We start from the raw sequence: 17,550 nt of genomic DNA on the forward strand, positions 1-17,550 counted from the left end.
CAAAGGGTCTAATTACAGACCTGTTAGTTCAACTTCTATTTCGGCGAAAATAATGGTGTCACTGGTTAAAGAAGCACTGCAGGATCATCTAGACTACACTAGACAAGACAGACACAGCATTGGTTTCTTATGGGAAAGTCTTGTCGGACCAATTTGATTGGATACTATGATGTGATTACAAAGGAACTGGATGCAAAAATAATTTTTATACGATATACTTGAATTTCAGGAAACCCTTTGATACTGTTGCGCATGGAAGACTACTGTACAAATTGGAGCAGTAAGGACAAGTTGTCACAATGAATAAAAGGGTGGTTGAGTGGGAGAAGACTGAGTGGTAATCAAGGGACGCTACTCTTCATGGACTAATGTCATTAATGGGGGACAATTGTGAGACCAATTGTCCCCCAGGGTTCGGTGTTGGGCCCATTATTGTTTTGTATATTTATCAATGATATTGACGACGGTATATCAGGCTTAATGTCCAAGTTTGTGGATGATAGAAAGGTTGGCAGAGTTGTTAATGACAGTATGCTAGAAAAGATGCCAGGATCTAGAAAAGCTGGACAGATGAGCTTAGGAGTGGTAACTGAAGTTTAACATTGACAAATGCAAAGTACTCCATATGGGTAGAAGTAACCCCAGAGGAACGTGCCAACGGTGCGGTACTACTCTCATGACTGCTGAGAATGAAAAAGACCTGGGGATAATTGTTTCAAGTATGAAGTTTTCAGAGCAGTGCAGACAGGCTGCCAGATCAGGTCATGTGGCTGTGTCAGTGATATACAGGAATTAGAAGGTGATTGTCCCCTTGTATAAGGCAATGGTCAGGCCGCGCCTCCAAACGTTCTCCTGGTGAGGGGAATGAAGGGTTCTTCTTACCAAGAAAGGATTAAGTTCTGCAAATTGCAGCGTTTGGAGACTTGGCACCTGCGAAGTTGAGATGTATAAGACCTTGAATGTTTTGAGCAGGCTTAATGATTATGGGATTCTTCCTCTTGCTCAGATTACAATCCTGAGGGGACAAATTCAAATTGAGAAAAGACAGTTGTAGAATAGATGCGCGGAAATTTTCCTTTAGTCAGCGGGTAGTTGATTGCTGGAACAAATTTCCATCTGTCGTTGTGGAAGCTAATAACTTAAATAAATTGAAAGGATAACTTGGCAAATCTTTAGAGGAAGTGGTGACTGGGCAAAAACACAACAACAAAAGCACGTTATCTATAATGTATAAGGAGCACAGTGCGAAGAGCATGAGCTAATGTTTCCTGCGACACAACAAAATTTCGTCTGCAACCAGGATCTTCAACCATAAACCCATCTTGCGATGGGTTTGTGGATTCTGAAACACTCTGCCCTCGAGGTAACCACAATGATAAAAATTACATAAGTTTAAATTAGATGACTTTGGAGCCACGCCGGTCCTTTACTACAGACCACCCTGTTGTCACAAGTATCGTCCAGTAATTCCAGGACAACTCCTGCAGGATGGGGTCTCTCACCGATATGAATAATATTTGGTTGTGAGACCAATTGTCATTCATACCACTTCCTGAGCCACGCATAAATTGTCCCTAATGGCACAGAGATAGATGCCACCTGTGATATTACTGCCGGTGATGTTTCCAAAAATACCAAAGGCAGAGATTGTACACCACACAGTGACCCTTCGTGGATTATCAACAGTGACGTGTGGATTTCCTAGAGCCCGAAAGTTTTCATTTTGCTTATTCACATACCAATATAAATGAAAGTGCGCTGCCTAAGAAAACCAAACTTTGTTTATAATGTTAGGTGTTCTTCCTAAGTTTGCACTGAATTCTGTTGCAAAATGAACACGCCGTTCTTTTGTAAGTGGTGTTGGTGGGCAGACTGAGCTGGATTGTTTTAACGATATGCAGACGTGTCTTTTTTGATAAATCTGTCTTACTGTGCTGTGAAATATCCTCATCTGTTGTGAAGATATGAAACTTAGGATTCGGAGAACGCTTTCTCAAGTTTTATCAACTCTTTCTGGCATTCGTACTGACGGTCGGACTGCAAGGCTTTTCCTTTTATCTAAATGCTATCTGTTCTTTTGAACGGATCCGCTTAACACAACCTTAACAGTCTTTGGCTTGTTGGTCCATCGTACATGCCGAGCCGTTGTTGGTATCTTCTCTGTACAGAAACGTTATTTTCCACTTCTGCAGTATTTCTTGATAAGAAACACATTTTGTCCAATGCAGTACGCTTCCATTTTCATCACGTCAGCTGGAGAGTATTAATAGTGTTGAAAAAGATATCTCCAAATCTTTGAAAATTTTCTCTCTAAATAGCCACTATTATAACCCGTGCATTTCTAAAATTTATATTTAGTCTTATTAATAGGCTATATCAACGTTCTAGTTTATTTATTTCATAGATTCTAGAAATAATTCTAGGGAAAACACTAGAGCATTTAAAAACTATTTTATGGACGTTTACTGAACTATTTTTGCATTTCTGCAGCTTTGATTGGAGCAGGAGAACCGAATAACATTTCTCGGAAGACTGCTATTCAAACTGAGTTCTGTTCATTTTCTGTGAAGCTCTATAACTTTGTTCATTTTCAACACAGAGAATAGGTGAATAAAACCTGGACTTCGGGAGGTTTCTTAGTGTCTTGGTAGCGGAAGTTAGAAAATAAGCGAAGTATGCGGAAGAGAAAGACTGGTTTGCTAAGAAATCTATTTTAGTCAGCATGATTCGAAGTTTTATTTGGTTCACTCGGAGAAGCCATGATCGGACTTCTAAAACACGTTCTTTGTCAGTTGCACAATTCGCGATAAACGTGATCCTTATAACAAATACAGAAACCAATCCAACGAATTAGCCGAGTTACTGCTCTTCAATACGCAGTTTACCAAGTTTATAGTGAAATCACTCCAACATAGCGTTCAAATGTCAAAATATGAAGCTTTATAGTAATTACCCTAGCTTATCTCTCTAGGCTGTAAATGATTTTTGTAGCTCATAGTTTAGATCAACCTATAAATTAACAAAATAAAAATGGTTTATTTGGTAACATAAATATTAATCAGTTTCACATTCAGGTGCGATCAATTTCCGATGATTTATTTTTAGTTCTTGGCTGCTTATTTAAAGTTATCTTAGATTGTATCACTCTTGTTCTTTATAAGAGCAAATATTAATTCTTTCCATGTACCCTTCGTCACTTACTGCTAAAACATATCTCATAAATAATACCAAAATGCCCTGCCATCACTCATATTACTTGTGGCTGATACAAACATCTCCGTTGCACTGAAAATGCATTTAAATTTTGGGACCTGGAATCAAAAGTTGCATTATAATACATACGTATTATAATATACTGAGATAAAATAGGAGACTAGTTGCTAGGAGCTTGTAAGGGGGAAACTAAGGCTGTGCGGTGTCGGCATATTGGGTGGTTCATGTCTGTTATAAACTAAAGTAGTCGAAGATCGATCATAAATAGCCCTCAACTTAAAAATGGTTTTATTTTTATTCAAAGTAATCACCACCAGATTGAATGATTATTGGACCGTTCTAAAGGTTTCTGAAAAAGAGTCAGTAGTAATGTTCATTTCGACGGTTACTTTCTTTTTTTTTTTTTTGATTTTTCCAGGATGTTGAAGACATCCTGGAATTTCTTTCCCTTGAAGGAAGTTTTCACCTTGGGAAAGATGAAGAAGTCCGCTGATGCTACACTTGGAAAGTAGGGTGGATCGTCGTATAACGCCATGTTTCGTCAGAAATGTCTTCACTAGTGTGGAATGGGCTGGGGTATAGTTGTACAACAGCTGCCTTTCTCTCAAAATTTGGGGCTCACCAGAGAAATGCACTTCAATAGTATTTGAAGAACCTAATATAGAACGTAGCACTGACACGTCCCCTGCAGCTATAAATTTCTTGTAAATAAAACCCGGTTTCTCGAAAAACGTGATTAGCATCGTTTTGATCCTCCTCTGTAAACAAAACTCTTTTGGAGTGATGATTTTGAAGTCAACTGCATGCAATAGAGTCGAGGAACTTAGGATTGTCTTGACAAGTCTGGATAAAGTCTGAGCATGATGATGCTCTTCATTGATCATCCTCACGGACGAATAGAATAGCAGACTTCTGCTCATCGCAGACCATTCCTTTGACTAATCGTCTCCTTATGTGTATCCAACTCATCAAACTTCATTCTGAGAGTCAACCGACGATCTCTTGCAATAATTTACGGAACTTTTACAACTCTGTTCTCATTTCGAGTGGTTGATGGACGTCCACCTCTGCCTTTTAACCGCGTAGAGCATTCGAACACACTGGTACGACTTAATTTAATCATCACAAACATGAAATGTTTATGATTATTAAATCAGCTGGAAAATCTCTGTACCACCATCTGTTGGAGGAACTTTGAACTACATCGTACCACTTTATTTTCATTCATCGAACATGACCGCCACCATTCCAGAAACTTTATCGACATGCCTCGTATGAAGAACGGCTTTAGAAGGTGTAGACTGCAGAGTTGGACAACTAGCCATCTAAGAAGAGATCTAATTGAAGTGTATATGGCGTTACAGGAATTAAGTAAAATGAATAAGGAAGGTTTGTTCTTCTTCGTGTTGTGATATGAAACAGAGGACACAAATATATAATATCAGAGCATAAGAGAAAGCTGGATCTCATGAAGTTCAACTGTGGGCAGCGTTTGTCGAACCATGGAATAAATTGCCACCCAACGTAGTGAAGGTCTAATTAAGTTGAAAGCAGAATTGGACTATTACCTTGGGAGAATGGAAATATTATGAATAATCTGTTTTCTTTAAATTTTTATTATTAATATTTTATTTATTTATTTTTGAATGATGATGTATTTCTTTTCATCATTCGGTCTTACTGATAATAATCCCTCGTAAAGATATCCAATCGATAGGTTAAAGAGCTTGTTAAGTATTATTCTTTTATATAAATCAACAACATTAGGGTGAGGTTCCTCATAAATTGTCCACTAAGTGCGTAGCATGTCTTATTTTGTTGTGGTCTTAGAAGAGGTGTCAGTGATAGTGTTTCATCACCAAAGATCCTCCCCACCTCTCTCTCTCAAATAATTCTTCGCTCAATCTGTTTTGAATATCCTAACCTAACTTTTCAATAACAGTTTGTACGTTTTTTATTTATAAATCATATTACGCTTTAAAATTAAACACGATTTTTTTCAGTTGAGGAAAGTTGGGTAATTATTTTCCGAATTCTTGCGTTTCTTTCAAAGTCTCTTTACAAATGAAAAAGACGAAGAAAAATTTCCTTTACAAAATATTACCAGAAGAGGGCTCTCGTCTTAGAATTTCAGTATTAGCTCTTGACTCTACATTTTGTAATTTGCACCTGGTGCTCACCTTGAGACGTGCAGAAGCAGGATGAATAAATAAAATTTGTCCAAAGGATTTATGTTGCATAAAAGAGGATACATTGTTGTTATGTCAAACGGGGAAGCCTTGTTTTGTTGTGTTTTTCTGAAAGAACACATCGAATAGCGATTCAATCTATCAAGATCGAATCTGGCGTTCTAGCTAAAGACAAGTTTAAGGACACTTTTATGGATGACTCGCACCTGATGCCAAGGTTTATAAGAGAAACATGAAATTCTCAAAAATTCTTATCTGGGTAAGAATCGAGGAGATGAATTTTTTTTTATACGTTGTATTGAAAGTCAACACTGAGTATCAGCCTTAGAGATGGTAGATGTCCTTCGTTCTGTATTATGCTACAGTTGGTCATATATTTAAAACGTCAAATTATGGAGGGTCTGATATATAAAAAAAATTGATAAATAATTTTAGCAATTTAAAACTTCGTATCAGCTTACTTCCTTTCTGGTAAAATTTTAATCATACTAAAGGACAACCTGAATCCAACCTTACATCTACACTAATACTTCTACGACCACATAATACTTGACATTTATTAAACTATAAAAGAGATCCAGTTTAGTAAATGTCAAATTTATAATGTTTTTTTAATAAAAACATCATTCATTTTATTATTAATTTTATCTTTAAAGATATAAAGTAACAGTAATGTAGTGTAATATATATTTTTTAAATTTTCAATAATTTTAATGAAGTAACAATGAATTTTCTAAAGGCTCTGAATGAATTAAACGGTTGCATAATTACTGATATGACAAAATAGCTGAACTGAACCTTTAGTAGTTTAATTTGTTGTTGTAGAGTGTTAGGAGCATCAGTGACCAAGGACGTATATAATATGTGTGTGAATTGCACGTGTTCTGTGGTCGATTTTCTGTTTTGTTGGACGAAAAGCCTGAGTTTCCGAGAGGGGAAAACCATGCTACCCTCGCCTGAGGCAGACTAACTCAGCCACGTTGTGAAAAAGGCCCATAAAAATTCCTCACGTCATCTGCATTACTCGAACTCAGGTTCTTTCTTTTCCACCCGAGGAGGACGGCAATTCTACCAACTGTGATGCCCACTAGGGCAGTTGTTAACTGTGGCATTCGAATCTCTATTTATACTCCAGCACATTTATGCACGTCCCAGCCAAAATATTAAAAACATCCTCAATATCTTACAATATCCCCATATACCCAATGAATTTGACATTATATGGACTTAACAAGCCATCTAGCGTGATTTTAAGATATGATTTATGCTTTTAAGCTTCTCTAGAACTTTCGGTGATAGGGTAGCGAACTATGGGGTCTTTCCCATCATCATGGAGCGGGGGAGTCCGGGAAGGCGAGCGAATTTGCCATCATGTTCATCGAACAGGTGTAGCGCAAGTTCAAAAATGGTCATCTCTTCTGAGTAAATATAGAGCATTGCAGGATTGCGTGAGCATATAAATTTCATAAACATGCGGCACGTATTTTCGTTCTTTTGACATCTATCATTCGACTCAATGCATGCTATATGAACATCTCTCACATAAGTATTCAATCTCCGTCAGCTTATACATACGAATTTAATGTACAAGCTGTTAATGTGTGTCCATCCATCGTCTCATCTTGTTTCCTCTAGCCCTGTTATCTATGTAAAAGAATAGAATTTGGGATTTCTTAAAAACAAAATACATGGTATTTCCAGTCTTCTACAATCTGATCGCATGCAGTAAACTACTAGAAAAATTCAATTTCCGGTTTCTGCTAAAATACCTGGTTTATGGAAACAGTGATGGCAGCTAAACACCAGATAAAAATTTATTTTTGCTTGAACAATAAATACTTAAGTCAGGGCTGATCTCGTCCATCTCTTGCATTGTCCCTCTTTCTCCCTAATTACTTCTTGGGAACGGATACTCCCTCCAGTTCATATAAATTCTGCATGCTGTTAGCTTGGAAAATTTCGTGATATCCATGTGGAGTGTTCTAGTGGTTCTATCTTTTCACGAACAAATAAGTGTCGTTTTTTTGGAAGTCGATTGTATTTAAGGTATCAAAGTTGGCATATCGTGTAGTTGCCTGATTTTAATACATTTTGTTTGCAATGACTCGCTACAAATGGGATAAGGATTCTAATATTTAGTCTCGTACAGTAGCACACTTTTTTAAAACAAATTGAAAATACAATAAACAACCCGTTGATACTATAATAATTTTGTTATTAATTTTATTGTAATCAACAGTTTTTCTCTAGGTTGCTAAAAACCATGCCATGTTAAAAAGAAATGTCACAACGTACTCATGTAATACGTATTTATATAGTCAAAATGATTTTTAAATCGATAAAATTATTCTCAAAACAGAAGTCACCAGATATAAGCCAATAGATAATAGAAAGAAAAGCCTTCAAGCGAGTCGTGAAACGAGGCCCTTGACAATATTTGAGGAACGAAGTCAGCCATCTTCCTACGGAATAAGAAATGACCACGAACATGGTCAAACTATTGAGGGGAATCACTCGTGTGGCACATCTGGGAGTCAAATGAGGGCAGCAAATGCAAATTTGCGAGTGGAATGTCCACACACAGTTGACACAAAATATGAGTTTTATTTATACTGTTGAAAGAAGACGGATATTTTAAAATTATATGAGCTGCACTAGGATATATTTTCTAAGAAAATATGGAATATATCACGGCAATGAGGATGAAAGATGTGTTAATTCTTTAACTCTGAAAAATATGAAGATTGATTAATTAAGAAAATACAGCTTTTTAAGACAAAAATCGGCTTCCTGGAGAATGCAGCGAGATAGATAAGATGGATTTGTGTTATGAGTACGATCCGCGTGTTACTATAAAACCCATCATTGAAATGGAAATCCTCAACTTGAGCAATGTGAAACAGGATAAATATAAAGACCAGTTATTCATTTATTTAAAATATTAGGCATCACTTATCTATTATTTCTTAGTATATTGACCTGTAAATATTATAATTATATATTCTGAGTCGATTTTAAGAAATTGAATTGTTCATAATAGATAACTTCATGTGGTTTCGTATATGATGAACAATTTGTTCCATGATTTGAACATAGTTTGATCAAAAAGAAAATGTAAAATGTTCACTCCCGACGTTATTCTTTAACAACACACCTGGTGAGATCAGCAGAAGGACGTCCATATGAGGAAAGACTTTCAAATATGTGGGCCACAGCACTTGGCAACAGGTAGCTTAGAAGGAGACCTGATTGAGCTCTAGAGAACTCTGAGAGAGGATAGTAAAATGAATGAAAATGAAATGTTCATGAGTATAAATGATACCATAACTAAATTCAAATTATGTTTAGACTGGACCGTTGGAAGATTTGCTTTTAGCCAAGAAGATGAACTGGAATAAGTTACTTCCATGAGTTGTTGTGGTTGACTTCTTGGTATTTATGGTATTAACGTGAGGAGGGAAATATACAGCTGGTTTATCTAAGTTTCGATGGGGAGGGGATGAAAGGGGATGATTCGAAAAAATGACCTCATTATAGAGTAGAACATTCTGCATTGTACTAAAAAACTTCTAAAGATTACTTGTGTACAACAGTCTAAGATCGAAGTAAGTTTTTATCTGTGAAAACTATAAAAGTATGCTACTCGAATCAAAAGAATGTTCCACTTACTTTACATTTAAATTATTTCGACAGATAAACGTATGATACGTCTACTACGATTATGAATAAAACTAGATGTCACAAATACAATGAATTCCTGTTCTTAAATATTTACCATCAATGAAATTATAAGAAATTGTTATGTGCCATACTTTTCATCAGAAAGCAAAATTATTCAAGCAAATAGATAACTTCAAATAGTTTTATAACTTACCACACAAAATCAGCTGTTTATTAAACCAGCTATTTATTCAATAAATAAAACAACGCCATCGCAAAGCATTTTAAGTCAACAAACTGTGTTTTCTTTTGAAATAAAGTTTGCATTCCTCTTTCTTCCTTGATGTTGGGACACTTTTCACTTAGTTTTCTTAGTAAAGATCAATGTTGCTATTATATTACAGTAAGAAACCTGAGAAATGAGTTGCACATCTTCTTCATTTTTTAATAATCTCTGAAACACTTCGAGAAAAGGAAATTGAATTAATCTCGTCTTTTCTTTTTTTTGTATCTTAGCGGTAGTGCCCAAACAAGTAGATGAGTTAATGAACGAAGCTTTTACAAACTTAAAAAAGTGAGAAAAATGAATTATTTCTTATTAAAATTAATTATTTATTTTTTCTTCGAATTCCTGTGATTCTAAATTACCATCACGTCTAAGATTTTCACAGAGAGTATTGAGTTAATGAAAACTTTATAGAAAATGATGCGTACACAAAACTAATTTGGAACGCTCTTGCTCGTAGAACAATTAACATTTTTATCCTCTAAACTCATCCAGATTACTTTCTTCTTTCATAGATACCCTGCTATCTAACTTTCTTAGAGAAACCGTGTTATTAGTGTTTGCTAATTCCACCTGGCGTAATTAAGTTTTTTTTTTTTCTTTTAATAAATGTTAGTATCATATTGAGAAGTAGAAGAGAGGCAGAAAATGCAATAATTGTAATATTTAAATTTGGGTTGTTGAACTTTGCAAAAGATTCATATATATATAGTCTTGTGCGTATGTGTCCATATTATATACTGAATGGACAGAAATCATGGGATACCAACCTAGTAACGGGTAGGCCCACCTTTCGGCCGGATAAGGCAGTTGTTGGTGAGGCATTGGGTCCACGAAAACGTTCCACAGGTATTTCCATACCTGCTGCTTGCCGCGCCCTCCATAATTTCGTCGCATTCCTGGATGGAGATCCAATGCTCGAACGGACCTTTCCACATTCCAAAAAGGCTCCACAGGGTTCAGGTCCAGCGAACAGGGAGGCCATTCCATGGTGGTATAATCTGCAGAATGCTCTTCAAACCATGTTCTAGTCACCACGGCTCTGTCAGGAAGCGCATCGTCCTGCTGGAAGAGTCCATTGCCCTCTGAGTGCACGATGACCATGAAGGGATGCAGATGGTCTGCGAGGATGGACACGTAAGCGTTCAGAGATGCGTCTAGACGTACCAGAGGTCCCAACGTGTGCCAGTTGAACACATCAAAGACCATTATGACCGAGGGGTGACAGCGTCGCATTGCCCAAATGTCAAAAATAAAGGCAAGAAGTGTTCTAAAAATTAGGAAGCGATAGTTTCTACTAAGGTATCGAAGGTGCTGCTACCCATACAACTGTGCTTTTTTCAATGGTGAAACATTACATGAATAAAGGGTTATGTCTGATGTTTCTTTTCACCTTATTACAGTGTCCTGTAATAAGGTGAAAAGAAATTATCTTAGTGATATTGGTTGACTAATCCAGAATCGTTACTCTACTTAAAACGCAGCCAAATGAAGAAAGTCTAAGTTGCTATCCGATTTCTGTTTGTGTCAAAGGGACTACGTCCACCAAAAATTCATCAACAACAGTGAGTTATATCTATGGACCAGCAGTCATGGGGAAGTCTTATTAGTGCAATTAACAGTGGTAACGGATAGGAAATGCTTGCATCGTCTATCCATTCATTACACAGTCCGACCTTGTCCCTTCTGACTTTCATCTGTTTAAAAACATCTGGCTGGAAATCGATTCCCTGATGGCGATTAAGTTAAAAAGCAGTTTTGCAACATGGCTGAATGAGAACTTCCCTGAATTTTAAAAAAAGAGATAAATGCAACTCGTAATGCGGATTCCATAACACTTTCAAATTGTTCTATGAAGATCTTTTTTTCTTCATAATCTAAGTGAATTCGTGCAGTTTGGATGGTGGCGGAAATCTCTTTATAATCCCTTCGAAAGTTCCCATGATGTTCATTGGGTTTGATTCCAGATAAAGAGAAAAGCCGTGACTGACGGGTAACTTCATTCTCGTTATTTTCAAACTACTCATTGGCAATACGGATCCTGTAATGTGTGCATAGCGTTAGGGTCATGCGCCACCAGTGGTTTCCCACATCTGCGCCTTATGTACTGTGTCGAAATACAGTACCAATGTAAACTGCAGAAAAAAGTGTTGTGTGTATGCATTGTGTTCGGTTCTGTTGTCATGTTCTGGTTTTGGAGACAAGGCCCCTGATAAGAGACCCCACGTTTCCCAGTGTAAATAAAAAGATAGACGGTCATCTAGGAGAACAACGAGGTGTAGTGTGTGGACACTAAAGGAAGCCAATATTCTTGATATTTTATCACTGGAGGCCTAGAAGAAATGAAAGCTGTGTAGGGGCAGAATTGTAAATCCTATGACACTAAAAAAATGGAAATGGGAGTCCCAGTGCGGTCGTACATCTGTCTTTGACAGCCAGGGGAGGAAGGCCATCAACATCCACATACAGTGAGACGATTCACTTTGAAAACTGCGCTTTTAAAACGTTGCTCTGGCGTTTTCAAATCATATATTTACATTTGAAGTCCACCATATCGTGCAAGGTATATACATAATTAACATACGAAACAGTTGTAAAGTGTATTTAGTGTCAAACGGCACCAGGGGTTTCCGCCATCTACGCGTTCCTTTCATTGTAGGTGTACTAGTCCGATAGGAAGGCCAGAGATTTAAAAGTGTGTGGATGTGCACCGTTGTTCTTCTGGCCTCTTAGCCGCTAGACCCACGCTGAGGCCCAACGTTGGCCTCACTTGCCCCGGTGAGGCAGACCAGGTACCCAGTAGTTGTTTATATTTCTATTACTCTGGCAGGCCCTGCCACCTATTTTCCTGAGATTTCATTGGTTAGGGGCTTAAAAAAAAAAAAGGTGATAGCGCTAGAGTTGAAAGGCAGAATTTGTGTATTTAATTTTGACATGTAGGGTGTTCGCTTGTATATAGTGAAGGGGGGGGGGGGGGTGCTGAACACTGGAGAGCAAAAGACAGAAGTATGGAATCAATAGGGAAGGAAACCTCAGAGGTAGGTCAGTGTGGCATGTTCATACACCACAAGGATTGTTTGTTTGTTATTTGGTTTTTAGGAGCATTAGCAACTAAGGCCCAAGGGGATATGCGGTTGTCATTCCCTGACCTTTCCGCATCCTCTGTATTTGGTGGTCACGGGCTCGAACCCCGGTCTAATCAAGAAGCGTGTGCTACGCACTAGAATTATTGTATTATTTTAAATAAAATAATACAATAATTCTCTTATTAATCAACATAAGTTTTAAGGTTTGAATGCCAAAACATAAAATGGTTCGTAGCTTTTAGGGACACGATTTGTTTTAATCAGGTCTACGATATCTGAATTCTCCTGATGGTCACAATTTTTTTACAGTCCTCTTGCTTGTACGATGTTTTTATGAAGACTGCAGTAGGACTAATTTTTTAACCTTCAGTATCTTGATTTCTCCTAACTTTACATTTTCACTGTCTTTGAGTTGTGTAAAATCGATGAAATCGATATGGATATTTCAGTTACTCTATACGGATTCCTCGTTTCTTAATGTGTTAATCTAACATACTGCTAAGGAATATAAATTGGTCCCGATTTCAATGCTTACTTTACGGATTTTTCTATCACAGAATGCACTTTCATTTTTGCGTGTATTTACTGTAATGAGGGACTTTTGAGTGATGGACTCAGCTTGAATGCTCAACGTAGATACATCATGCATGAACATGGCAACAGTAGATTTATTCTTCTGTTGTCCACTGCAGTTGTTTGAGCAGAAGGTAATCTCAAGATCAGTACTGTTCACGGGTCTGGCAGTCTCCAAATATTTGTAAACGTATCTATTTCTATGGTCCCCGGTTACCTTCACCCTCGTGCCAGAAAAAAACTCTACTTTATCACTTTTAACTTCTGAAATTGTAAAGGTATAGCAGTTCAATTTAGATTTGTAATAGAATAAGAATCACAATTTAAAACAAAATGTGTCGTTTTATCAGCGCAACAAAGATAATCTTGTCTGTTACAACTCTGTTGTGTCATTTTTCCATACGATGCGCGATATGTGGGCGTAGTCCCATTTTCATAGATTGGCAGTCCGGGCAGGACGACTTGATTTGTCCTGCGTTTGTGAGTTTTTTCTTTTGTTTTGCCAGTTCATGATCGCAATCAGGGTCACCACCGCCTGGACTCCTCTCCTGAGTCCAGGTGGTGGTGGTGGTGGTGTTCCTGGTCTTTTGGGATGTTATCTCGCTATCAGTTTTCCTCGCACGTCATCATATTGTCTCGCACACAAATTAGCTTTGGGGTTCTTACCACAAAGAAAGCTATATGCATTTTAATTTTTTTCTCAGTCCTCTGTGTACACTGATGTATAAGGAGTGTCCAAGTTTCTCTTTCCCCACAGCAGCAGAGTGGATTTTTAAGGATTCCTAGGGTGGTAAATTTATTATTGAAGGGGCCATGCCCCATGAGTACGTTTGTCAACCAAAGTCCCGGGTTGATAAGTATCCAAAATCACCAGGGTGGTGATTTTGGATACTTATCGCTTGTGAGGATGAAATTTCTCGTGACGTCCCCTTTTGTGGTGGCCGTCCATCTATTTTGCCATTCTCGTTTTAGGTGGTTCATAAGACGTGTTTTTTTTTCATCTTCATGTCGTTTGTCTGTTCTGTAGAATATCCCAGGAAGGCGATGTGTAGGGTGTGTGCTTAGTGTCAAACGGCACCAGGAGTTCTCCCCCCATCTCCATGTACTGTACATTGTGCGTGTAAAACAGAACACTGTCAATGCCAGAGGTTTAAAGGTATATGGATTCTGTACATGTGTAGTGTCGTGTACCGCTGTTCCTCTGATCATTTAGCCGCCGGGCTCCTAATGGGACCCAGAGTGTCCACACTCTGCCCCGTGGAGGCAAACCAGGTACACCAGTATTATAGTTATTTACTCTGGCAGGTCCTGCCACCTAATTTCCTGAGATTTCAGTGAATAACAGGAAGGCGATGGTGATTTTCCGCTTCAGGTAGTAGTGGAGCCCGTGTATGATGATTTCCAGGTCAAATGGAAGAGTCTGCGCCAGCACTTTGAGCGCCTCAGTCCTAACCGTGCTACATGCTCTCATTATTGTTAAGAGGATTGCTCGATGTCTGAGTCAATTATTTTCTTTTTGCGACAATCCTAGTCCTGTGGTACCAGACAGAGACCGCATACGTGGTTTTGTAATATAGCGAGAATGTTCGCTATTTTAATCCCCAGTCCCTGCGCGTGATTCGGGCGACCATTGCAAAATATATCCTGATTTTGCTCCGTAGTTGTTGTAGGTGGGGCGGAAAGTGATTTTTTTGTAGAATACAACGCCGAGGCATCTCATTTCAGTGTCGAATTTGATTGTAGTTCCGCTTACGTTGATTTGCGGTGGTCTTCTGTGATCCAGGGAGCCTTTCAGCAGGATCGACGAGGTTTTGTGCGGAGATATTTGGAGGTAACTGCCTTCAGCCCACCTTTGCAGGATGTTCAGGACCTTATTAGTTCGTGTCTCTACTTGGGCCCTTGACAAGGTTCTACTTTAGAGTAGAAATGAATTTCTCTTTCAGAAATATTATTAAACTAAAAACAACTCAACAAACCAGCTTCCTATAAAGCTATTCAAGCGAACATATCACAATTTCTTCTGACTTCTACTTCATCACAAGTTACTAATGAGTCTTAATTCTAGCTAATTAAGAAATTCATTCGGGACGATATTCCATAATAGAGAACCTAAAACGGACCCGCGTGGGCATCATCTATAGACCCTTCTTGTGATTCTCTGGTATATCTAGTGCTGCGACTTCAATTTTTCGATCCAAAAGGTTTTTATGTTACTGTATACTGTTGGTCGGGATCTGCGCTTCGCGAAGCCTTGCCAGGACACTCGGCCACCAAAGGGAGTCGAATGCCCAGCAAAGTCTACGGCGATGACAAGAAAGTACTTGCTTTAGCATTCATTTGCCGATATGAAGAGGTTCCTCGAGGCGTCTACAGCGGAGGAGCCATATTTGAAGTATTGATTTTCTGCATCCAGTTTGGCCGTCAAGTAGTGCTGTTGTATTCTTCTATGTAAGAGTCTTTCGCAGAGCTTGCTTAAGATTGTTAACAGGGCTATGGGTCGGTATAATGTTGGTAATTATAGTTTCTTCTTCGAGTTTTTTTTAGTATCAATTTAAGATTCGCTATTCTCCTATCCTTGGGGAAATACGAAACAGTTGTGCTTAAATAATGTACAAGCGAAACCTACGAAATGAAATAAATGAAATAAAATGGAGGTAATTGTCTATATAAGATCCATATAGTGCAAGGAAGCTGCGCCAGATACATAATGAAGTATTTTTAGTCTCTCTATGGCTTTAACTGGTGCGCCTACACTCATTAACCAAAACTTTATGACCATCCCTATCTACACGAGTAGACGCATACCACAGCACCTAGAAGTGATATAATCGACCGGCACAGCAGAAAGTTCCTGCCACTTCGTCAGTGCAAAGCTCATGCCGTGGCGAAAGGGAAGGACCTGATGGAGTTTGAACGGGGAATGATTTATGGGGATGGGAAGGCGCAGCCAACATCTCAGCAACCGCAGACATTTTAAGCTATTGAGGGCCGCCATATTAAAGATGTGGCAGAAATAGTCCTAAGAGGGACACAACAGTTCAACATGCCGGATCAGGGAGGCCACCACTGTTTGACAGTCGAGGTGAGCGGCAGTAGCCATGACTGTCAACTAGTGGTGGCCTACATCGTCCCGACACTTTGGATTGATTGTGTGATTGTAACTGTATGTTGTCCCGGACAGCTCAAGATACCTCAATTAATGGCAGAGTACAATCTAGGCGCACAGAGAAACGTTTGCGACACACCATCCAGTAAACAATCTTATAGGCTTAAGGAGTAGGCGACCTACTCATGTTGACCGACCATCATTGACACTTCCTCCAGATGGAGGAAGTGTCAATGATGGTCGGACCATTATCGAAACCTCCAGATGGAGGTTTCGATAATGGTCCGTCAGCAGGGGACACCAGTCCATCCACATGACGGAGTTTGTGACCTAATGAATCGTGGTTACAATTCCATCATGCCGATGGACAAGTGCGTATTCGATGGGTAGCAGCTGCAAACAGACTGCACGACGGCTTTAGTGTCAAGTTTTGGGAGATGTTTCATGGATCCCCTCATCCTCATGGAACACACTCTTACCTCCAGACCTTGGCAGCGTTTGGAACTCAGTTTTGCCCAGAATGATGACCGTGTATCCATCCAGCTTTCACTGGACTCTTTCAACAAGACAAGACCTACAACAAGCAGGCATTATGTAGGAGTGTTTCGAGGATCATATCCAAGTATTTCATGTACTTCTCCCCTGACTGCCAAATTTCCCCGAAATCAATCCTGTCGAACATTTGTGCGATGCGGTGGAACGTAGTAGACCCCAGTCTATACCAGTGGCTCGCTCCGTTGTTCTACCAAGCTGGTTCAGGATACCCGAGGACAGACACCTTCGCGATCTCCGTAGAATCAATGCCAATCGGGTGTAAGCGGTGATGGCAGGAAAGGATGGCCCAACACTATTAGGTAGGTTATCATAATGTTTGAATCATGCGTGTACATGTAAAACGGAGCAGAAAATATAAGCAACAGTAAACAGCCGCATCATATTTCACAATACGACTCAAAACCCGAGCTGTAACATGTACTATGCTGATATAATTTTATTATGAAATCATAAACTTCTAGCTAGCTATCTTGGAACACTACTCAAAAACAGGACCTACTGAAAACATAAAATTGTTAATATAACCGGTTGGCTAACACATCAGCAAAACAGAAATACTGATTTAGCTCGCAAAATGCAATAAGATGGGTTAATGTGTCTGTAAATTGTATCTATTTAGACCCTTATCAGTATTATCAGAATTTATAGCTAGAAATCCTCCAAGAAACTTCACTAAGGTTGCTCAGCTCTTTATGCAACAATGGTAGTTGATACTTCTAGCACTACTGCTGTTACTTTTGTAGTACCCAATTAGATATTTGAAAGAAACCGTCATATTAACGCTGGCAACACGTAACCCTTCTGTATCGTCATAATTTGTGAAACAGGGTTCGTAGTGCTCCAATGGAATTCGACATCTGGAATCCTCCATGTTTGTGTTCA

This window comes from Mastigoproctus giganteus, chromosome 12 (genome assembly GCF_048544385.1).
Source record: "Mastigoproctus giganteus isolate SK-2022 chromosome 12, ASM4854438v1, whole genome shotgun sequence".
Taxonomy (NCBI): Eukaryota; Metazoa; Arthropoda; class Arachnida; order Uropygi; family Thelyphonidae; genus Mastigoproctus; species Mastigoproctus giganteus.